General features: G+C 42.1%; 1 protein-coding gene across 9 annotated transcripts in view; it reads left to right on the forward strand.

Moving 5' to 3' along the window:
• Slc10a7 (solute carrier family 10 member 7) overlaps positions 1 to 24,985 on the forward strand; it is a 229,063-nt gene that overhangs the window by 42,505 nt on the left and 161,573 nt on the right. The window lies entirely within an intron of this gene.

The raw sequence follows: 24,985 nt of genomic DNA on the forward strand, positions 1-24,985 counted from the left end.
AAGAACTGCTTGGCCCATGAACTCTAGCCCTTACAGGCTAATTCTCGCACCTGGACTAGCCCATTTCTAATGATGTGTGTAAGCACCCCAAGGTGCGCTTACCGGGAAGATTCTAGCCTCTGTCCATCCTGGGAGAGTTGAGCATGGCGTCTCTGCTCCAGCAGAGCTGTCGGGTCTCTCCAGGAGCAGAGCAGAGTCTGACCTCACTTCCTCTTCCGCCCAGCATCCTATTCTGTTTGTTCCACCCACCTATGTTCTAAGCTATGAGGCCAAACAGTTGGTTTATTATAATTAACCAATTACCTTCCTCCATCAGGTAGACACACAAACAGAGAGAGAGAGAGAGAGAGAGAGAGAGAGAGAGAGAGAGAGAGAGAGAGAGAGAGAGAAAGGGAAAGAGACCGAGACCTGCTTGCCTTGGCAGAAAGAGAGAGATCAGGAGTGGGCAGAGCTTGTCTCTTAAAGGAACCTTTGCACTGCCTACAGCGAAACTTGCCATAAGCTGAGGGGTGACTATGCCCAAGGGGCAGGGCCAAGCTGCGCCTGGATAGTAGCATTCCTTACTTCTTTTTTTATTAAAAAGGTGAGGAGTTAGGCATGGCAGGTTAAGAGGAGGAGGGCATATAGTTCTCGAGACTGCTTCCTTCTGATTTGGGGTGTGTGGGACCTGAGATAGCTGGGATGCTGTCCCATCCTGTCTGTACTCCTGTTCAGGCCCTGTGGAACTGTCTGGTGGCAGAGCAGAGGACAAGATTAAGTTTAGGGAATTTTTTTTCTTTTGGTCCTGGTGATTGAAGGCATCAGGACCAGGGAAAGTTGGGAAGACTTGGGCTCTTAAAGCCTGGTAATTGAGGGAGGAGTGCACTGACTGACCTGTTCAAGGTGGATCCTCCAAGTTGGCTCCTGTAGAGAGAATTTGTTGGGGAGGCTGCTTGTTCTTTCCTGGCTGCCCAGACTCCGATTTGCAATACTGTTTGGCCAATAGCTTAGGCGTATTGATAACTAGCTCTTACATCTTAAATTAACCCATTTCCATTATTTTATATTTTACCACAAGGCTCATGGTTTACCAGTAAAGTTCCAGGGCACATCTGTCTCCTCTGGTGACTACATGGCGTCTCTCTGACTCTGCCTACTCTCTCTCTATTTCTCTCAGCCTGGCTTTACTCTGTTAAGCCATTGACCAAAAGCAGCTTCTTTATTAACCAATGGCAATAAAACATATTCACAGCATCCATCATCTCCCTCATCAGGCTCCCTGGAACTTAGTAAAAATTCTTTGAGTTTGTGAAAACATAAGCTTTAGACATAATAGTCTTTTTACTGTCTATAATCTGTACTGAACTTTGCTTGGTAGAAACGGCGGTGCACTCATGTCAGGAATGACGGTGACAATGTCTTTTGCACAATGAAAAGCATCTTTTAGGACTATAGTTAGAAAATGACCAAAGAGAACTAAAAATCTTGATCTTGCGGTATAGTTCCGGTAGACTCTGTCAGAGCGTGATTAGTAGCTGATCAGAACTTTATTGATAAAGTTAAGACTGTGAACGGCAGCACAACGAGAGAGAAATCTGATAACTTGCATTTGTACACCTTAAAACACCTCTTAGACCCTGAAACACTCTCAGATGCTCACATGTCTTTACATAAATAAACCTTAGAGCACTGTCTCTTTTTCATCCTCATGGTGTCACCGTTAATCTCAGGAGGAATCTGTTTTGTGAGTTTATCCCACTTTTGAGTCTCCTAATGAGGCAGGAGATTGAGGTCCGTGACTTGAATTCTACACAGAGAACTGAGAAGGCTGTTGGCAAAGCTCCCAGTCATCAAACTGTATCAGGGATCCTGAGGAGGATAAATTTTACCTGAGTTATTGATTGAAAAATGACAGAAACTTGATTGGCAACCTAGATAGCCACTTCCCAGGGTCCTCCATGGTCATTGAGAAGTCTGTAGGAAGACCAGCCTACCTTGCCCTGGACAACCAGACTATTGATTCCTCAGTGTCCTGTTGTCCACTGTCTGGAGATCTTTACCAGTTAGGTGAAAGGCAGTTTCTCTCAGTGGCTAGCGCTTTATTTTCATGAAGTGAGTTATGAATGGATGTTCTTCTGTGCCCATATGGAGGAAGTACGGTTGTTGCTAGGAGCCAACCTGTCTCTCTGTTACGGAAAATCTTTTAATAATTAAACATTTAAATGCCATATTGCCCAGATCTCTGAGCATTCGAGGACTGTTTATTATGAGTTATGACTACAGTATAGGATCTGCCTGGATAGCTGGATCCAAGCTGAGAGGTTGTGGAGAAATGTTTTACCCTGATTCCTCCAGCTTGATTGTCCAGGTGAGATTTAGACTTGCGAAGGACAAAGAGGGAAAAACTGACAATAGTGAAGAACAGCTTACAGGAAATCTCTAGGTTAGCTTTTGTCAATCTGAAGTTGGTCTTTATACCCTTAAATTTAAAAGTACATACAAATTTAAAGTATTTGAGACTAATTTCTTCTTTAGTTTAGAAGGAGATACAATGAAGAGAATTCATTTAGCACTGCTTAAAACATGTTTTTAAACAGTAAGTTCATGTACAAATACATGCACACATTTAAGCTGCACCCACATTTATGCACACATACAGAGTTAAAGATAGCTTACATTGACACATAAAGTAGAGAGAGGGGGAGAGAGAGAGAGAGAGAGAGAGAGAGAGAGAGAGAGAGAGAGAGAGAGAGAGAGAGAGAGAGAGAAAGTTTAGAATCAAAGCTGCCACTGAATGAGAAAGCAGGTACGTAGCAGATGGAAGGGAACAGATCCACCTTAGGTGGGGCTCTGTGTGAAATAGATGCTCTGGCAGGCCTGGCCAAGGTGTACCATCATGCAGACACATCACATGCAACAGAGTCAGCATAAGAGTAAGTTTTAAAAGTGTAACAGCTGTCCAGAACCAAAATAATCACACAGAAACCATATTCATTAAAATACTGCTTGGCCCATTAAGACTATCTTCTTATTGACTAACTTATATTAATTTAACTCACCTCCATTAATCTGTGTATCACTACAAGGTTGTTGCCTACCAGCAAAGATTCAGGACGTCTATCTCTGGTGGTGGTGGCTCCATGCCGTCTCTGACTCTGCCCTTCTTCCTCCCAGCATTCAGTTCTGTCTTCCCCACCTACCTAAGTTCTGTCCTATCAACAGGCTAAGGCAGTTTCTTTATTCATTAATGCTAATCACAGCACAAAGAGGAATCCCACATCATAAAAGCATAACTAATGGCATAAAGGTGGCTAGTGACAGGTGATGTCATAAGTGCTCGGGCAGTGGGGATGGGCTGCTGCCCACACCATTTGTCTAAGGGCTGAACATCAGGAGTCTGCGGCTCCTCCCTGTCTTAATCTTAACTGCCCTTAGCAAAGATGGTACCTCACATGCATTGGTTTCTGGTTTTGTTTTGTTTTTCTTCCTCTTCAGAATGGGATTTGATGTTTGTTAGCTTGTGGTCTATTCTCACACTGACACCTTTGGTACTTTTCTGGCTTTCCTCGTTCAGAGCACTGAATACCCTTTGCTAGCATTGACCCCATGCTCTTCTCTGCCTTCCTGGTCTAAGTACAGGTCAAGTCACTTCTAGCCTTTGTGCCATAAATGCTTTTAGCCTCAGTGAGTGAATTAGTTTAAGAAGGTGCTATGTAGAGAAACAAAACTTTTCCCAACACAGTGTTGTCAACCCCTTGGATTTGATTTCAGTCAGATTTGCGCTAGGATTGAATTGTGTTTCATGACTGAGATCCAGTAATGGATAGACACCTACTCTCTGCTGTGGAGAGGCAGCTGTTTTGTTTCTACGTTAACGAACTCTTTATGGTCTTCCTTTCCTGCTTATGTGCCTGCACATGGAGTCAATGCCCTACTGCTTCCTCCTCCCATCCCTCTCCCTCCTTATAAACGAGCATCTTCTTTTTTTTTTCTTTCTTTCTTTTTTTTTCTTTTTTTTTTTTAAATTTATTTATTAAATATTTCTGTCTCTTCCCCACCTCCGCCTCCCCTTTCCCTCCCCCTCCCCCAATCATGTCCCCCTCCCTCCCTCCCGTCCCGTGGGAAGTCCAAGGAAAACCCTCCTCTGTCCAGGTCTCGTAAGGTGAGCATCCAAACAGCCTAGGCTCCCACAAAGCCAATACATGCAATAGGATCAAAAACCCATTGCCATTGTTCTTGATGTCTCAGTAGTCCTCATTGTCCTCTATGTTCAGTGAGACCGGTTTTAACCCAGGCTTATTCAGACCCAGGTCAGCTGGCCTTGGTGAGTTCCCGATAGAGCATCTCCATTGTCTCAGTGTGGGTGCACCCCTCGCAGTCCTGCGTTCCTTGCTCATGTTCGCTCTCCTTCTGCTCCTGCTTTGGACCTTGAGATTTCAGTCCGGTGCTCCAATGTGGGTCTCTGTCTCTGTCTTCTTTCATCGCCTGATGAAGGTTAATGTTCAGGAGGATGCCTATATGTTTTTCTTTGGGTTCTCCTTATTTAGCTTCTCTAAGAACCCTAATTATAGGCTCAATGTCCTTTATTTATGGCTAGAAACCAAATATGAGTGAGTACATCCCATGTTCCTCTTTTTGGGTCTGGCTTACCTCACTCAGGATAGTGTTTTCTATTTCCATCCATTTGCCTGCAAACTTCAAATAGTCCTTGTTTTTTACTGCTGAGTAGTACTCTAATATGTATACATTCCATACTTTCTTCATCCATTCTTCAATTGAAGGGCATCTAGGTTGTTTCCAGGTTCTGGCTATTACAAACAATGCTGCTATGAACATAGTAGAGCATATATTTTTGTTGCATGATAAGGCCTCTCTTGGGTATATTCCCAAGAGTGGTATTGCTGGGTCCATGGGTAGGTTGATCCCAAATTTTCTGAGAAACCGCCACACTGCTTTCCAGAGTGGTTGTACAAGTTTGCATTCCCACCAGCAATGGATAAGTGTACCCCTTTCTCCACAACCTCTCCAGCATAGGCTATCATTGGTGTTTTTGATTTTAGCCATTCTGACAGGTGTAAGATGGTATCTTAAAGTTGTCTTGATTTGCATTTCCCTGATCGCTAAGGAAGTTGAGCATGACCTTAGGTGTCTTTTGGCCATTTGAACTTCTTCTGTTGAGAGATCTCTGTTCAGCTCAGTGCCCCATTTTATAATTGGGTTGATTAGCCTTTTACAGTCTAGTTTCTTAAGTTCTTTATATATTTTGGAGATCAGACCTTTGTCAGTTGCGGGGTTGGTGAAGATCTTCTCCCAGTCAGTGGGTTGCCTTTCTGTCTTAGCGACAGTGTCCTTTGCTTTACAGAAGCTTCTCAGTCTCATGAGGTCCCATTTATTCAATGAGGCCCTTACTGTCTGTGCTGCTGATGTTATACGTAGGAAGCGGTCTCCTGTGCCCACTTGTTGTAGTGTAGTTCCCACTTTCTCTCCTATCAGGTTCAGTGTGTTCAGACTGATATTGAGGTCTTTAATCCACTTGGACTTGAGTTTTGTGCATGGTGACAGACATGGATCTATTTTCATTTTTGTACAGATTGAAATCCAGTTTTGCCAGCACAATTTGTTGAAGATGCTCTCTTTTTTCCATTGTATAGTTTTAGCTCCTTTATCGAAAATCAGTTGCTCATAGGTTTGTGGATTAAAGTCAGGGTCTTCTATACGGTTCCATTGGTCGACTTCTCTGTTTTTATGCCAATACCAAGCTGTTTTTAATACTGTAGCTCTGTAATAGAGTTTGAAGTCAGGGATGGTAATGCCTCCAGACGTTCCTTTATTGTATAAGATTGTTTTGGCTATCCTGGGTTTTTTATTTTTCCATATAAAGTTGATTATTGTCTTCTCCAGATCTGTGAAGAATTTTGATGGGATTTTGATGGGGATTGCATTGAATCTATATATTGCTTTTGGAAGAATTGCCATTTTTACTATGTTGATCCTCCCAATCCAAGAGCAAGGGAGATCCTTCCATTTTCTGGTGTCTTCTTCTATTTCGTTCTTCAAAGTCTTAAAGTTCTTGTCATATAGATCTTTCACTTCCTTGGTCAGGGTTACCCCAAGATATTTTATGCTCTTTGTGGCTATCATGAAAGGTGATGCTTCTCTGATTTCCCTCTCTGTTTCCTTATCCTTACTGTATAGGAAGGCAACTGATTTTTTCGAGTTGATCTTGTATCCTGCCACATTACTGAAGGTGTTTATCAGCTGTAGGAGTTCTTTGGTAGAGTTTTTGGGGTCGCTTATGTATACTATCATATCATCTGCAAATAACGAAAGCTTAACTTCTTCCTTTCCAATACGAATCCCTTTGATCCCCTTATGTTGTCTTATTGCTATTGCTAGAACTTCAAGCACTATATTGAAGAGGTATGGAGAGAGTGGACATCCTTGTCTTGTTCCTGATTTTAGTGGGATGGCTTTGAGTTTTTCTCCGTTTAATTTAATGTTAGCTGTCGGCTTGCTGTAAATAGCTTTTATTATATTTAGGTATGACCCTTGTATCCCTAGTCTCTCCAATACCTTTATCATAAAGGGGTGTTGAATTTTGTCGAATGCTTTTTCAGCATCCAATGAAATGATCATATGGTTTTTTAAACGGGCATCTTCTATGTAGAAGACTGAGAGGTCCCACGTCAGGTCCCTCTCATTTCATCTTCCAGATATTGCTATTACAGCATTGCTGTCTACTTCCCTCTGGATACATTCCTCATTTATCTTGACTTGTTCCATTGGCACTGGTACTCCTTCGCTCCTCTCAACCCCATTTAGCTACGGATGTCATTACACCGTTATTCCTTTGTGTTACATCATGGGTGCTAGGCTTTGAACTCATATCCTCAGGGTTACAGAGCGAATGCTCTTACCTCCTGAGCTATCTGTATTTTTTTTAAATTTGCTTATTCTACATTGTTCTTTATATGTTGCCCACTTCTCTACTCACGTTCTCTCTCTCACTCTCTCATTTGTTTTTGTTTGTTTGTTTGTTTTTGACATTTTGCTCTTGTGTTTCTTCATAATTTGTATGGAAGGGCTTTGATTAGAAATAGGAACTAAACTGCAATAGCCTCCAGTTAAGGTCTTTTTGAAGCTTTGTTAACTCAGTGCGTAATGAATGGTTTTTGAAGTAGAAATCCATAAGCTTTGATGATAGAATTGCTTGCTAAGTGTGATGTTTGTGGTATAAATCAAGTTAGAATGCAATGATTTAATATGCATTTTAATTTTTCTTTTTTTTGGAAAGTTTGGGACTGAGCACAAACCTTATGATTTTATTTTTACTCTATAATAGTCTGAAAGTTTTAATTTTTAGCAGTTTATTTAATTTCTATTTATTTAATAAATTTCTATAACTTTAAATGATTTGTAGTTATCTTCATCTAGGTGTGAACTATTGACCTTAGGACATTTACTACTGTTTGGAATGGTATCTTGATGCTCAGCCACCTTGAGAGGCTGAGGATCGAGATGGGGGGCAGTCTTGGAGAACGGGAGATTCTATCTCCAGTGCCAAATGCTGGTAGCACGTTGAAAACCAATGGAAACAAAGTTATGTTGGAGTATATGAATGATCAGCCTTGGACTTCGTGAGGCATCTAACTCTACTACTGTGTGAAATATTAGGGAATTAACTTGTCATCAGTGGCATCAGAGTGATAGTTTAAATGTACTATTTTTCCTTTTTTAAGGTAAGATTTGCATGATTAAATATAGAATAGAACTATAACTGATAGATAGTCCGACACCTAAGGGTAATGTTTAGGAAGCTGTGTTTCCAGAAAAGATGAGATTTAGTTATTGTAGCCTGGGGATTTTGCCTGGGGAAAAATGTATTGTGCCCCAACAGCTGAAACAAAGCAAGATGGCATCCATTTCAGCATGGAATTTTGATATTTCATACTTAATTTTATTCTTGGCAGAAATGTCAAAATGTAGTAGCTGCATCCCATCTCTGAAGACATGTCTACACCAAACTGAACTGGGTGGGTGGAATCCTTGAGATCAAATCTCCCTTACTGGGAAGAGGAGACACCGTCCCAAGTAATTCTCTGCAGAGTCCACAAGATACGGCTCATTCAGGGAAGGAGAGTAGCTCAGCATTGCTGGAGGTGCTACTGACTATTAAATTGCTTTATCGTACTCGAATATAAATAACACTTGGTTCACAGATTTCCTAGTGATATTTACACCCACTTCAATGTTAAATAGCGTGTTTATGTTCAGTATTTGGGCTCTAAAATTTTTTAAGCTCATCAAAAGTTGAACTGCTAAATCTAGGAACGAGTATAAATCCTACCCTTATTATCTTCTCTGTCACTGCTTTAGAGGCCAGAGTCTCCTGGCTATTGTATAGATTGCTATGTACATTAAAATTCACTTTCTACTGGTGGAATAGCTATGCTTTTGCTTTGTACAAATGCGTTTCTTTTGTTTACCCCAGAGCAGAAGCCTGAGCCACTGTTTGTCCTGCTCCCTCCACACAGAGCTTTTGTCTATTGTGTTCTAATCAAAAATCAGGTTTCTACATTTAATGACTCAGAAGATCTATTACATTTTGTCGAGATGTAAGAATTTATGAAGAATAAAGAGTCTCTAGTGTCCCCGACAGATCAAGAAGGAGGTGTGTATAATTTTGTTGTTTAACACACACAGAAGCATTAATATTTATAATGGAGTTTTAGTATTTTGTATGTGCACTTCCATCACCCTATAACATATTATATTGTTTTGAGACTTAAATAGCTCAGGATTTACACACAGAAGAAAACATTTTTTTTTTAAGAGTTTTTCCTTCTCTTTGATTTGAATTTTCCCCGGGTGTTTGTTAAAGAGCAAACAAATTTCTTTATGCTGAGGGTCTTGCCTCATGCACAGCCCTTTCTGGTGTGTGCAGATATAAAGAACTGGCAGGGTGTGGCAGCTCCCTAGCCCCCATCTGCTCATGGAATGTGGACACTGGCTGCCGGGTCACAGCTCCTGAAGTTCTGCGCCGATAGAGATGTAGCCCTCCTTTCTTAATTTCTACCTAATTATTAGAATACACATGGAAAACACCAGCTTGGTTTGGAAAACACCAGCTTGGTTGGTTTAAAAAATTGTGTTGGTTTCTTACCATTTAAAATTCATAGAACTAGTAGATATATACATTTTTGTTTGAGTAGAGGATTCATTTTTTTATTAAAATACCTATAAAAACCTGGAAACTCATGTTTATTTAGAAACATGATCAGTGGAAAATGTGCCCTTAGCTAAACTGACAGTGTTGTGTTGGTAAATAATGTTCTGTCGCATACTTCTAAAAGCACTGTTTCCAGGTTAAATTCAACTCCAAATCATACCCCCTTATTTTGCAACCTTCTAAAGGGACGATTCCAGGGAATGAGATTACTTACTGTGTTAATGAACGGAAGTGGATCGTCCTTTGAGGTTCTGGTTTTGAAGGCGAGCTGTGTGTGTAAGGTCAAGAATGCCCCTTCTTCGTGGCACACAGCACCTGGCTTTTCTTCACCTGCAACATATACTGAAGCTTGGAAAGAAAGCCAGATGCAGAGCAAATCCCAGCTTCCAGAACCTAGCAGCCATGACCTAAGTCAGCAGAGATTCCACATGTACAGTGAAAGGCATACCAGTGGGCCGCCTTTGTTGTTTATTTATTTATTTTTAAGGGTCTTCAATAATAATTTAAGAATAAAAAAATCCTCTGGTCATATTTTTCTCAATTTTCCTTCAGCAAGCTATAGTGATCTATGCACTCACCTTCCAAGTTAGGTCAGTGAGCTCCATAGCTCATGGATTCTGGGAGGAGAGGACAGGATGTCGGATTGCCTTCCTTTTCCATGCCTCCACCTTACCTCAAGCCCTCTGAGTCCATGGGAGGATCTTCAGACAACTGGGGACCAAGCAGTTAGCTTCTCACCAACTTGGTTGGGCTTTTGTGTTAGCAGACCAGACTTTAGACAATTAGACTTTTAAAAAGTTAAAAGGCAAGACGTCAGTCTCCTGGAAACGGTGCCGAAGTGCAGATTCAAATCATAAATAAGGAAATGCACTGGGCACATTAAACGGACACAGGAAGGTGGGTTTCTGTCTTCTGTGGTAAGGTAATTGGGCACCACTGCTTGGTGGGAGCCGCTGCAGAGCCTGCTCTGGCTGCCACAGGTTGATGGGCAGGTGATAAGGTAGCTTCCACCAGGGTCTGCACAGGAGGCCTACCTAATATGCTGTCTGCCCTCAGGGCCTATGGGAACACAGTTGGATTATTATGTTAATGCATGAGCCTGCTGCCCTCTTCCTATCCCAGCTGGGTTCCCTGTTGTTAGGAACTGCTTTGCCCTGACAGTGGAGTAATATGCTTCATGATTGAAAGGGCAAAGGGGCTTGAAAGGAAAAAGAGAGTGAGAATAGGCTTGCACAGATATGCAAATGAGGCCAGGAAATCTGCAGGAAGACTTTACCCTGAGTAGAGGGAAAATTTATTTGGAAGTTCTCACAGTACCCTTTGCAAAGCCTTCTTTTCTCAGGTCTTTGTTGGCTTCATCTCCTTCTGTGGTTTGGCATCTGCTCCTGGGAAGTGCTTCTCACACACTGGGTTGGTACTGGAAATGAAGATGGTCTGGCTGACTTAGTGGGAGGCAGGCAGACCACCCACAGGACTCTTTCTTTTGCATCTTTATTATTTAACTCTCAATCTGCAGTTATTCTCTATTTTATAGAACAAACATTTGTAGGCTACCTAAAGGTTTATGTTTTGTATTAAACCTTCACTTTTATCTCTCCTCGTCTTTGATGCAGGTTTAAGAAGCAGCTTAAAGAAGGTTTTTTTTTTTTTTTTTTTTTTTGGAATGAGGGAAGTGAGGAGATGACTGGGGGGCATTTTCTTGCCGTTGTGTATTTTGTGTGAGTGGAATTTTCTTTTTTATTCTTCGAGAATTTCAAACAATGTGTTTTTGTTATATTTACTCCCTACTCCCCCACCCTGAAACACCTCTCAACTTCCTGCCTTCTGTCTCCCCTCTTCCCACTTTTAAATAACCCAGCGAGTTCAATTTGTGCTGCCTTCCACTTACAGCTAGGTGTGGATTCTTTCACTGGAGCGTGGTTGCCCACTAATGACCACACCCTTGCAGGCTGTTCCTCTCCCAGAAGCACCAGCTGTCAGTTGTGCTATGATACAGTGTGTTGGGACCTTGGCAGGTCCCACTGCAGGTCATGACTGTGGCAGGTGACAGAATACACCAAGCAGACATAGTTTGGATGTGGAGTTTATTGAGAGGAGGGTATTGGGGAGGGAGGGAAGAGAAAGACACAGAGACAGAGAGGCAGTGAGGGAGGAGAGGGATAGAGGAGGTGAGAGGGAGAGACAGAGACCTGCTTGCCTTGGTGGGAAGAGATGGAAGAGTAGGCAGAGCTTGCCTCTTAAAGGGACTTTGCACCTGTGTACAAATTAGGACCTGCTTGCCATACGCAAAGGGGTGACTGCCAGGTTCCCAAGGGTGCCAGGATACTAACAAGTTGCTCTTCAGTTAGGACTGGGCTCAGGAGCTCCTCCCAGTCCACTGTGAGTGCAGTTTCCAAGGTATTGGGTCATTTAGGGTTTCTAGTGTTGCTTTCACTTCAGCGCAGACCATGGGTGGTGATGTCTTGACACTTGGTACAGTTCTTATTCTGGAGCTACTGCTCGAGAGTGTGTAAATGTGGGGAAGTTTGAGGATAGTGCGGGACTGGGAATTATTTTGCATGTCTCCTGTCTTCTCTTAATCCCCCTGCTGCTGCACAGGATGATGTACATGCAAGGTGCCTGTGCACTGAGAAGCAGGGCTGGCTGTTCTTACTACTGTCTTTCCAAGAATAACATACCCGCTCACTAGGCGCAGTTTGTAGATTTACCAGAAGGAAGTTCATCCTGTCTAGCTGAAAAATGGCAAGCACCAGGTCCAGTCAAAGACTGTCTTGAGGGGATAAAGTGGAGGGTGATAGAGAAAGACCTGCCATTCTCTGGTCTCTGAGCACACATGTGTATATGCATGTGTACACATGCACATGCTCATGCAAAATTATGCTTTTTGACTTTAGAATAAAGGGGGCGGAACTCTTTCTGTCCAAAAAGTCCTTTGTAGCTGTTGCATGATCCTTTTAGAGCATGTTTCTATTACCTATCTGGGGTATACATGTGCCCATATAGGCACGTGTGTATCTGTGCCCGGAATATCTGCCCCTGTGCTTACATCCGTATGTCTATTGTATCACTGTATAAAGTATGCATCTGCATGTCACCTCAAAGGAGCCCTAGCCAGGGCTATCCTTTAGCCGTGTCATTTTAAATAATAGATTGAGTTTGAGCCTTAGTTATTAACACTGAAGAAATTGCTTTAAAATAAGAGGTAAAGAAATGGTGAAAAGATTATACTTTTTAAATGTTCTCCTTCTTCTCTCAAGAGATAGTTTAGGCTTCAAGTAAGTCTTGCTGGAAGATCAACAGAGAGCCCCAACAATGGGGCAGTAAGAAAGTCGACCTTAGAGAATGCTTGATTTTAAAGAAAATTATTTTTGAGCAGTCTCTTATCCCCTATCTCCACCTCGTAGTCCATGAACTGGGACTACTTTATACATATCTATGCATACTTTATACAGCACACACAGCACAGTGTGTCCATCTTTATCCTTGTTCAGATATATGGTGTCACATGAGACATGGTCCCAGCGTATGGATCACAGAGACTTAAGGGAGCATGGACAAAGAAGAAAGAAAACATGATAAGTACACACAGAATTGGGCTTAAAGCATGATTTATTCTTATTTTTATGTGCCCACATGAATGCAGGCGCTCATGGAGGCCAGAAGAGAACGTCAGATCCCTCGGAGCTGGGTGCAGGTTGTTGTGAACTGCCTGGTGTGGGTGCTGGAAACCACACTTGAGTCATCAGCTAGTGCATGGTGCTCTTAGCCCATGGGCCATAGCTCCCGAGCCTCAAGAGCTGCCTTTGGTCCCACTTTCCGTACTGACTTGGTGCTCTAATCACCTGAGAGTGTCTGAATGATCTCAGAAGGAAGAAGTAAGAGCTCAGCGGCTCTGCTAGTAAAACAGCCAGGACAGCAGTGTGGGAACCCGGCAGTTAGCAGGAAGGAAGGAACTTCATTTTGGTTAACCGAACCCTTTGCAAGTTAATTTTTAAACTGTGATGAAGTTAGGTTAAATGGGAGCCAAGTGGGGCCAATTCCAGGGGTTTGGGAGGCAAGGCAATTTGTTTTTGTACTGGTTTCTGCGCTTTCCTCTTCCCAACCTCAATTCCAGTCCCTCAGCTTTCATAATAAAGACTTCAGTACTATACATTTTTATTACACATCTTTTTTGGACTCCCAATTTGCATTTCAGATAATGTAACAAAATGTATGTGTTTTAAATATTCACTGTATAATTGTGATTAGAGCATGTAATCCCTCAAAAGATGTTAATTGCAATTTAAATTCACACTGAATTTAATTAAGTGAGTTGGGGATTAGAAAGTAGATGTACGGAGTAGTTGAGGGAATTCATTTTAAAAAGACATCCACATTTTTTTCTCTAAAAGATGTAAACCTTTTCTAACTTTGAGATTAGAAGGATGATGGAAATGCGGGAAAGGAGGGGAAAACTGGCTAAATGACATCTTGGGAAAATCTTTAATTAGGCTTATGATTCGGCTCGTGAATTTAAAACCTAACTGTGGGTATAGATGGAGGGCTGGTTTTTGTAAGCTTTTCATTTATGTTCTCAAGGAGTCAGTCTATGAAAGTTGACCCACTTGGTACCTGACAAAAACCCAGTTAGACAGATGACTAAGAACTCTGGAGAATGAATGGGCGGGGCATGCAGAGGATGATTGGTGGGGAGTGCTAAATGCCCCCTGATTTCTCAGGCCTTGCAACCTACTGGCCATAGTGGGTACTTTGTGCTTAGGTAGATTCTGTGAAGACCTTATTGTAGCCTTGAAAGATCCAAAGGCTCCGTTTTGTCTGCTCCAGTAAGGAATGCTTATGCTAAGAGGGCTATTAGTGAGAATGGGCTGGCAAGCTGACTCAGGGCTCAAGAGATGGCTCCGTTTCCTCAGAGCATCCCTATCTGGTAGCGCACAGCCGAAGCTCCAGGTGCAGTGGAAATGGCGCCCTCTCAGATGCAGCAGATCAGATGCCTTAGGGCCTTGTGGGCACCTTCATTTTCATGTACATATACACATGTAGGCATACACACACATGTAATTTAACAAACAACACCAGCCTCTTTTGATGATGCTATCTTTTGGTGGTTGAATGAAGAACTGAAGTTAATTATCTGATATTGAATCAAAAACACTTTTCAACAGGCTACCAGAATTTGATTATGCTCACGGACCTTGCTTTGTTTATAGATTTTTCTCAGAAATAAGTTTTAAATCATGGTATGTTTTTGAGATAGATCAATACAATTTTCAAAGCAAAAGTAGTATGTTTTGCTTTCATGTCATTATTTTCTTGTATATTTAGGAAGAGAAAAAGGGTAAACTCATAAACCTGTTTCCAGTGACTTTCATCATGAATCTGATACACAAATTTCTGGGCCAGAGGTTGTGCTGGGAGAGAGGAAGCGGTGGATAAAAGATGGAAGAAAGAAAGGGGCAAGAGTGTGTTACTCAGCACTAGATTGCATAATGCTTGGTGGGCTTTCTAAACACAATTTTTAAATTTAATCAGTTAGTTAACTGATTAGGATTAGCATGGTCTCATTATATGCTCCAAGCTGGCCTTGATCCTCTGCCGCTGTTCCCAAGTTCTGGATTACACCGCAAACCCAGCTTAATTTAACAACAGCTCCAGCACACACAGCCGGGGTTTCCGTCTTCAAATGTTGCTCTGTGTTTCATAGACACGGTGGGGAGCCATGCCTTCATTTTGCAAGAAACTGAGCATCCTAAAAACAAATTAAGAACTGGAGCCTCACAGATTCAACACAATGCCCATCAAAATCCCAGCAAAATTCTTCAAAGACCTCGAAAGAACGGTACTCAAATTCATATGGAAAAGCAAAAAATCCAAAATAGCCAAAACAATTCTGTACAATAAAAGAACTTCTGGAGGCATCAAAATCCCCGACTTCAAACTCTACTACAGAGCTACAGTACTAAAAACAGCCTGGTTTTGGCATAAGAACAGACAGGAGGACCAATGGAACTGAATAAAAGACCCAGATATCAGTCCACACAACTTCGAACACCCGATTTTTAACAAAGAAGCAAAAAATATCAAATGGAAAAAAGAAAGCATATTTAACAAGTGGTGCTGGCATAACTGGATAGCAACTTGTAGAAGAATGCAAATGGATCCATATTTATCACTATGCACAAAACTCAAGTCCAAATGGATCAAAGACCTCAACATAAAGCCAGTCACACTGAACCTTATAGAAGAAGTACACTTGAATGCATTGGCACTGGAGAACACTTCCTAAATATAATCCCAGCAGCACAGACACTGAGAGAAACAATTAATAAATGGCACCTCCTGAAACTGAAAAGCTTCTGTAAAGCAAAGGACATGGTCAACAAGACAAAACGACAGCCTGAATGGGAAAAGATCTTCACCAACCCAACATCAGACCGAGTTCTGATCTCCAAAATATACAAAGAACTCAAGAAATTGGACACCAAAAGACCAAAATAATCCAATAAAAAATGGAGTACAGACCTAAACAGAGAACTCTCAACAGAGGAATCTAAAATGGCTGAAAGACACTTAAGGAAATGTTTAACATCCTTAGTCACCAGAGAAATGCAAATCAAAACAACTATGAGATTCCATCTTACACCTGTAAGAATGGCCAAAATAAAAACACTGATGACAACTTATGCTGGAGAGGTTGTGGGGAAAGGGGAACACTTCTGCATTGCTGGTGGGAATGTAAGCTGATACAACCACTTTGGATGTCAGAGTGATTTCTCAGAAAATTAGGAAACAACCTTCCTCAAGACCCAATAATACAATTTTTGTGTATATATCCAAAGGATGCTCAGTCGTGCCACAAGGACATGTGCTCAACTATGTTCATAGCAGCTTTGTTTGTCGTAGCCAGAACCTGGAAATAGCCTAAATGCCCCTCTATCGAAGATAAGGAAAATGTGGTACATTTACACAATGGAGTATTACACAGCAGAAAAAATAACATATTGAATTTCACAGGAAAATGGATGGAGCTAGAAAACATTATTTTGAGTGAGGTAACCCAGACACAGAAAAACTATTCATAAAGCAAAGAAAGCCAGTCTACAAACCACAATCCCAGAGAACTTAGACAACAATGAGGACACTAAGAAAAGGCTTACATGGATCTAATCTACATGGGAAATAGAAAGTAGAAAAAGACAAGATCTCCTGAGTAAATTGGGAGCATGGGTACCTTGGGGGAGGGTTGAAGTGGGAGGGGAGAGGCAGAGAGGGGAGCAGAGAAAAATGTAGAGCTCAATAAAAATCAATTTTAAAAAAAGACCTGGAGCCTCACACCTGGAGCTGACTTTACCCGTCACTTTCTTTTATAAAGACTAGGTTAAAGAGATGCCTTTTCAAAGAGTATAATCAGAAGAGTTGACAACAGATACTGTCTGGGGCTCTTGGCATTTAAACCTTCATCTTTCTTCTTCGCAGTCGCTGTATTCAGACCCTCACCTGTCTGTTTGCAGTCTGCCGTCAGGCCATATTCGCATCTCCACTTATTTCTGATTCATTTCTCCAAAGAATGATCACTTTAATAATGATGGAAAAGGATTCTTTTCCAATAACATGCAATTATTTTTATTTCTATTGAAATGATTTTTATTTTGAATTTAGTTTATATTATTGCATAATTACATACCCAGGTGTAATTTTGACTTGAGTATCGAGAGAAAGGTTCTTGCCATTCATTCACTGTCCTATGTTACATTTTAAAATACTCCAGTTCAATGATATATCACACAGCAGCAGTAGGGCCAGATTTTATGTTTCTGTGCGGTTCTTCTTGTTATGAAAGCATTACATGTTCCCACTGATAATCTAGAAATATAGGCAAATGATTTCTTTATTTACTGGTAGATAACCTTATTCTTAGGCATATTCTATGTGTCCTTAGCCCTTCATAAACTTACAGGTTTTGTTATTAAAATAATCTTATGATCTTTTGAGCTAGGTCATATGGTTTTTTTACATTTTTTTTTTTTTAAAGAGTTGAGGGAGGACTGAACCCAGCGCCTTATCCTTGCTGAACTAACTCCCCAGCCCCTCCATAGAGGGTTTTTAGAAGTAGCATTGTTGGGTCATGTGGAATATGACATTCTTAAGACTGATGAAGATGTTGCTGCTTGCCTTACACCTAGCAAGACTAGAAAGGGGCAAAATTACCTCCCTCTCCCCCAAAGCCTTGTTGATCGAGATTGCTCACCATGTTACAAGTAGAGTCACATCTGAAGGTCTTGGCACTCTGAACTGAAGTAAGAACGTTTGGGCAGTTAGAGTGAATCTTTCTGTGAGTTATCTTCACAGCCCCCCCCCCTTTCTTTTTTTTTTTTAAGAAAACCACTTACAGATATAAAACATTTGACCAGAAGAAAGCCCCAGGTTGTCGGAGTTACTTACCCAGCGCTGTTGAGCTGGCTCCTATTAAATCATCTCCGGGCAGTCCATTAGCTGTGGTGCCACGGTGATTGCACGGCCCGCTAAGCTAACACACCTTCCGTCACTAGCAGAAGGATACCCTTAATAAAAACTTGAAGTCGATTTAGTGCTTTGCTGCTTGCTGACTGCTGTTCTACTTTTTAGCGTGTCTGTGATTTCCTTGCCATGTTTATTTGATACTCATCTATATCCTATCTACATACTATATTAGAGTCAGATAAAGATTAACGGCCTAGGGAAGGAAGGCTGTTGGGAAGCTCCTCTTTATACTTCCAGTTCAGCCGCTGTCAGTGTTACGTCCTCTCAAGCAGGTTCCCTCCACCCCAGGCTAGGAGATTGGGAAACTTTCTCTCCTCCTTCTGTCGGGATTACTCTGTTATTTGTAGATATAAATGATGCCTTGAAGCTTGTTTTTAAACTCAGCCATGATCTTTATAGGACATAAAAAGAATCACTTTGTTATTTGTTAATGGGAGAAGATCCACGTTGTCGGCGTTGACACTAGGAAGGAGAGATCTCACTCCGCTAACTTAAGCCATCAGTGTTTCATAGTTTCTGAGAAGTATACTCAGTCTTTTATTTGAAAAAAAAGACAAAAACTTAAATTTTAATAGTGAGTTTATTTTTTATTATTTAGCAAAATTCAAGTCATAACCAATTGCTAATTGATGACATGTTAAAAAAAAAGAGTCTAATGTTTTTGGAAGTTTTTCAAGACAAGGTTTCTCTGTGTAGCCCTGGAACTCACTTTGTAGTTATTAAAACTGACCTTCAACTCAGATTCGCCTGCCTCTGCCTCCCAAGTGCTGGGACAAGGTATGTGTGAGCCACCTCTGCCCAGCAAGAGTCTAATGTTTGTGGTAGTGGAGTGGGTGCCATTGTCCCCAGATAATGGCAGGTGGCAGCACAGTCATAAAGGCACAGACTCCAGAAGACCAGAGTCTTCCCCGGGGCGATGGCTCAGTGGGCAAAGAGCTTGCATGCTGACGTGAGTTCAGAACAGCTGCCATAATAGTACGTGTCTGTGGTCGCAGTGCTCCTACAGCAGGAAGGGCGCTTGAGACAGGCTCAGCCCTGGAAGCTTGCCAGCCCGTTGTATGCAGTGGCTCATAACAAAAAGATGCCACCTCAAACAGGGTGGATGATGAGGACTGACATCTGAGATTATTCTCTGACTTTCACACGTGTGCCATGCTTTGCATAAATAAGCCTGCATATCCTCATAGGGATGTACACGTGCATATGCACACACAATTTTTTTTTGTTTTTGTTTTTCGAGACAGGGTTTCTCTGTAGCTTTGGAGCCTGTCCTGGAACTAGCTCTGTAGACCAGGCTGGTCTGGTCTCGAACTCACAGAGATCCGCCTGCCTCTGCCTCTCGAGTGCTGGGATTAAAGGCGTGCGCCACCACTGTCCCATACACACAGATTTTTAAAGAACTTATTCTAATCACTTTTAAATTTTCTTATTTTTGGTCCTCTAGATGGAACTGAGGACTTCCCGCGTCCTAGGCAAGCACTGTACTGAGTTGTATAGCCCAGCCCACTGTCCACTGTATTATTATTTTTTAAATAATTTTTTTATTATATCACATGCCTGTGCGCCCATGCCTGCATGTGTGTGGGTATACGGGCATGTGTGTTGGTGTGTCCTGCCAGCCTGCAACCAGTCTTCCTTTAAGCAGCCATGTTCTTGTTCGTTCTTCTACCTCATGGGTGCTTCAGTTGCGTTCATTTATTTAAACCCTACCTCTTCCTGCAGTTGCACTTAGCAAGCTATTTGTGCTCTATTTGTGGTGTGGTGAAGGAGTTCAAGACCCTGTCAGTTCAGTAAGAACGAACCTCCATGAGCGGAAGTGCAGGGGTTTGAAATACCGAGCAGTTGGGCGTGGGTGCAAGAAGGAAGGCAGTTTCTCTGGGGACCCTTTTAGAAATGCTTGTGCTTCTTCTGCTGTCCTATGTTTTGATTCCTATGTCAGGGAACAGACACTTGTGTAAGGAACAGCAGCTGGGCCACAGATTTTATGACGTTTTGTACGAAACCTGGGTTTTTATATAATCATTTAATTTAATCTCACAATAATTTTATGAAGCTGGTGTTATAGTTTCCATTTAATAAGTTGGTAGCCTTGATAGGGTGGCTGGATCAAGTGGTCCCCTTTGGCTTTTTGTTTGGGTGGCCTGTGGCAGAGCGGTTGTCCCTTGTTAAGTTTGTCCTGTCCCCACGAGCTGCCCTTGCACTCTTGTCAAAAAGCAGCTCCTATCTTCAGGAAGCTTATCTTCCAGATGTGCTGTCTGTGAGCCAGTTTCCGCTCCTCTCAGTGAGCGTTAAAATCTAGAGACCAACTTTGTTCTTGTTCATTTTTCCTCAAGAAAGCGATGCCTTCGAAAATAAACAGATAAGTAAATAAAGTTTATTTTTACAATAAATTTTACTTATTGAGTCAATTTATACTAAAAACCCTGTGGATATTTTGACATTATAATGACTGTTAGGTTAATATAAAAAGATTTGACATGTTAATATTGGAAGTTTTAAGCTCTATTTCTTAAGCTGTTTTTATTCATGTGTCGGGGTGGAATGTGCACACGTGTGTGCATGTTTGTATCCGTGGGAATACTTATGCTGATTTGAGTACATATGTGTACACGTGTCCATATGCCAGAGGTCAACTTTGCGTGTGATTTCTCAGGATGGCTGTTTACCTTGGTTTTGGAAACAGGGTCTTGAACTGGGACATGAAGCTAGGCCGACCAGCCAGTGAACCTTGGGCACCTTCCTGCCTCTCCTGGCCCCTTGCTCCTCGGGTCTGGGATTGCACACATTTATCACCATACCTGACTTTTTCCATGAGTCTGGGGCCTAAACTCAGGTCCCCCTTTTACCTGCACTGCAAGCGTTATACCTGACTTTTCCATGAGTCTGGGGCCTAAACTCAGGTCCCCCTTTTACCTGCACTGCAAGCGTTTTCCTGACTGAGCCTCTGCCCTAAACCAGTCCCTAGCTAGGAATTTAAGTTTTTCTCTTGTTAGTGTTTCATAGGTTTTAAAATCTAAGTTCTATACCTTTTACCTGTTTTTATATTACTTATAAATAGTATTTTTTTGTTAATTTCAATTTAAAACTATTCCTTGTTGGTATATAGAAATATGTTGTTTTGTATGTAGACTTTATGCTTTGCAACAATGAAAACCACACTTTTCCTTGTTTTTAAGGGGAGCTGGGTGATACAGTATAAATTCCTGATTTACTCCATCCTTCCAGCCTGTGTGCCCTTCTTTCTTTGTCTTGCGTTATTTCTCAGCTAAGACTTCCAGGCAGTCAAGGTAAAGAAATAAAACCATATTAGGGAGGAGAATTTAAAGTTTGTTATTGCGTAAAAGAAATAAATGCAGGCTTATGCAGGAAACCATAGAATCAAAAAGTTAGGCGCACAGAGGCAAAAATGGGCATGTCGCTTTGCCTTCAGCATGGCTGGTCATCGCACTGGAGGCTTCCACGTAGCAGAGGATTGGCCAATAACTATTGTTGCCAGTTTTTGGAGGCAGTTTAAATTTTATTCATAATTATCAGAGACATTTAAAAGGCAAACCCAAGTTAAATTTCATATCTATTTGCAAATCAAGCGAAGTTAAGGCCATTTTTGTGGCATAACTGGTTTCTTCTGCTCTGGGAACGGTTATTTGGTCTTCATGTTGTGTGGCCACAGTAAGACTGGGGTTACCTAGAAACATCCATGGTTGTTTCCAGAACATTCTTAGGAATTCGCGTTTTCTAAGCTGTATGAGCGCTTATGTGTATGTGTCTCTTTGTGGCACACATATGCATGGTTATAAATACATGTGTGTGATTTCAGAGGCTGACGTTGGCTGTCTTCCCTGATCAGTTTTCATTTTATTTCCTGAGGCAAGGGCTCTTGCTGAACTCAAAACCATCAATTTACCTGATGTAGCCAGCGAACTTGTCCTGGGATTGCTCCCTGCCTCCTGACCAATGTCTGGGATTACAAATGGGCTGCTCCACCTCCTGGCTTCTGTGGAGGTTCTGAGGCTTGAACTCTGGTCCACGTCCTGACAGTACTGCTGAGTGCCACCGTGTCCTGACAATACAGCCCGACGCCACCATGTACTGACAATACAGCCCGACGCCACCATGTCCTGACAGTACAGCCCGACGCCACCATGTCCTGACAGTACAGCTGAGTGCCACCTTGTCCTGACAGTACAGCCGAGTGCCACCATGTCCTGACAATACAGCCCGACGCCACCATGTCCTGACAGTACAGCCGAGTGCCACCATGTCCTGACAGTACAGCCAGGAGCCACCACATCCACCTGAATTTTGTCATATAGTTTTGAAATGACCACTTTAGAAATAATTTTTTTTGGAAAGTCAAAAATTCCTTAATTTTTTATTCCTGGTAGCACTGCCACAATATACAGGTAGCACATGAGCTGATGGAATGAAAGACAAAGACCTCAGGAACGAACCTCTCCCTGACACTGCGTTGCATTAGTCAGTAGCTGCACTTTTCGCAAACTGTGGCTCTGACAGTCCTGAACAAGAAGGGCCTCCTGTTTAAGCTGTGGTAACGTTTCTGACTGTGGATCATCCCTCCTTCTGTAGCAGATTTTTACAATTCCTCTAATACATTTAGGACGACTATCTCAAAGTAACCTGCAGCTTTCCTGACAACTCCACTCTCTCCTGCTAAGAACCCTAGCCCTTTTCTGCTGTTTTTTAAAAACCTTCTGCTGACACATCCACCACTTCCACCACCAGATCCATAGCCACCACCATAGGGACTGCCTGAACTTCTTCCACCGAAACTGCCCCCTCTCACGGGACCATAATTTGATTGCTGTTGTCCACTGTAATTTCCAGAGTCATTATGGTTGCTACCACCACCATAGTTACCTCCACCAAAATTTCCTCCTTCGTTGTAACCGTCATATCCTCCTCCACCACCACCACCATATTCACCACCTTGGTTTCCACATCCTGGTCTACCACCACCATAGCCTCCTCTACTGCTGTAGCCAGCACCACCACCAAAGTTGCTACCATCCCCTCCAAATCTATTATAGCCACCATTACCACCTCCATAACTCCCTCTGGTGCCACCACCTCCACCACCATAGCCTCCTCTTCCACCAAAGTTTCCACCATGACCAAAGTTACCTCCACAGCTCAAAATTGCCAGATTCCCCTCCACGACCTCTCTGTGACCCCGCAGACTGCATCTCTTGTTTAGAAAGGGCCCCCTTCACTTCACAGTTCTGCCCATGGTTAATGTGGCCGAGCATACACTACAGCATCCACCTCTTCAACACAAGAGTAGATCACAAAAACAAAGCCCCTGGAACAGTCTGTAAGTGTGCCCCGTTTCTCAAAATGTTCTCTTAAGATATCATCTGTGGTTTCAAAGCTCAGACCCCCAATAAACAATTTCCTCAACTGTTCTGGTTCCTTTGGATCATGGCCCTCCCTTTTGAGACTGGACTCGCCTCTACGAACTCGAGTTCAATATCGAAAAAAAATCATTTTTAAGATGAAGTGCCTCGATTAAATTTTGAGGTCATAAACCAATCATGTACTCCTAAAGCAAACCTCATTGTACAGTGAAGTATTTCTGCATATCGCTAGGTTCCAATAATTTATATTTTATATGTACCTATCTATATACATTAGAATTATTATTTTCTGCCTTTCTTATGATGCTTTAAATGGCTTTGCCATCAGGCTGATGTTCTGGTATTTTCTGGATGAGTTTCTACAAAATTAATATTTCTAATTTAAATGTTGTGTTAGGGCCTGGTGAGATGCTTCAGCAGGCGAAAGCTGAGTTCCATCCCCAGAGCCCACAGGGTTGGAAGAAGGAACAGAGACCCACAGCGTGTCTTCTAAGCTCCATGATGCACCATGTGGTGTGTACACACATGCACACATGTGCACACATACATAATACATAAATGTAGAACAGCAAAAGAAATGTTACATTAGAGCCAGGCATGGTGGTGCACGCCTTTAATCCCACACTCGGGTGGCAGAGGCAGGCAGATCTCTTTGGGTTCAAGAGATCTGGTCTACAAATCAACTTCCAGAACAGCCAGGGCTACACAGAGAAACCCTGTTTTGAAAAACAAGCAAACAAAACGTTATTAGAGCCAATATAGAATATGATGTGCCTTCCCCTCAAGAACCAGCTCGACATCCACTGCTCAGGACTTGGTGGCAATAATGAGGGGACCCCCTTAAAGAATATGTCAGGAAAGGGGAGGATTTCGTGCTGAAGATGTGATTTCTAACCTGATCTGAACCTGAAACTTCCAAAGTGCGCATCCGGCTTCTCAGTGAAGACTCTGCAGGGTGACTTCAGTGGCACAGCCTGCGGCCTGTGGCAGCCTGTGGTTCGATGGAAAGTTATTTCCCCAAAGGTGTAGGGAAGCTGTTTATTACTGATGGGAGAGGGCTGAGCCATTGCTCTCTTGAGAAGCGCTGAGGTCCTCAGCCCTAATGGATGGAAAAGAGCAGACGTTACAGAGTTGAGTAGCTAGAGTCTAAAACTTGTGAGAAACCCTAGATTGCTTTGACATAGGTTGTCACTTCTGTTTTGTGGATGCCCTTCTACACAAAGTGCCAGGGGAGTTTTTGGCCAGATTTTCCCCTGGTGTGCTGAGAGCTTCGTCTATGGTTGGCACTGAATAGAGCTTCCATTAATTGATCAGAGAAATGCTTGTGTGCCACTAGGAGTTCCCTGATAGTTGCTGGGTTTTCTTAACTCTTTGAAGTCATTGGTGTGTTTTAGGCTATTGTCCTTAACTGTGACTCCACAGGCTTTGACTTTTTGTATTCCAAGGGCCTAGATTTATGGTTAGGCTTAACAAAGTTGTGTTGAATGAATAGAGAAATATTTTGTTTAATCCTTTTTAGGGGAGTTTGGAAACCCATAAGATAAAGAAAAATCAAGCTTCAGGAATATCAGCAAATTGGCATTATTGAAAGATATAATGTCAAGTACTGTATCACAATTTAACTGATTTCTGTTTAGCTTCATTCCAGATATTTACATGAAGTCAATATAATGTAAGAAAGCAAATCTTAAGTGTTTTGAGTTGAAGACTTGGTTTTCTGGTTTATACCCACATTTCGTTCCTTCACTAGCAATGATACAGTGAAGATGGCTATGTAGATAGTTTCCCTAAGATACTGTGTTGGGGTTACTCAGTTCAGCTGGATGTTAACTGACCAGTATCTGATATACTGACCAGTATCTAATATACACATTGTCATGCTGTG

This window comes from Alexandromys fortis, unplaced genomic scaffold (assembly GCF_014885135.2).
Source record: "Alexandromys fortis isolate MF-2015 unplaced genomic scaffold, M_Fortis_MF-2015_v1.1 scaffold_127, whole genome shotgun sequence".
Taxonomy (NCBI): Eukaryota; Metazoa; Chordata; class Mammalia; order Rodentia; family Cricetidae; genus Alexandromys; species Alexandromys fortis.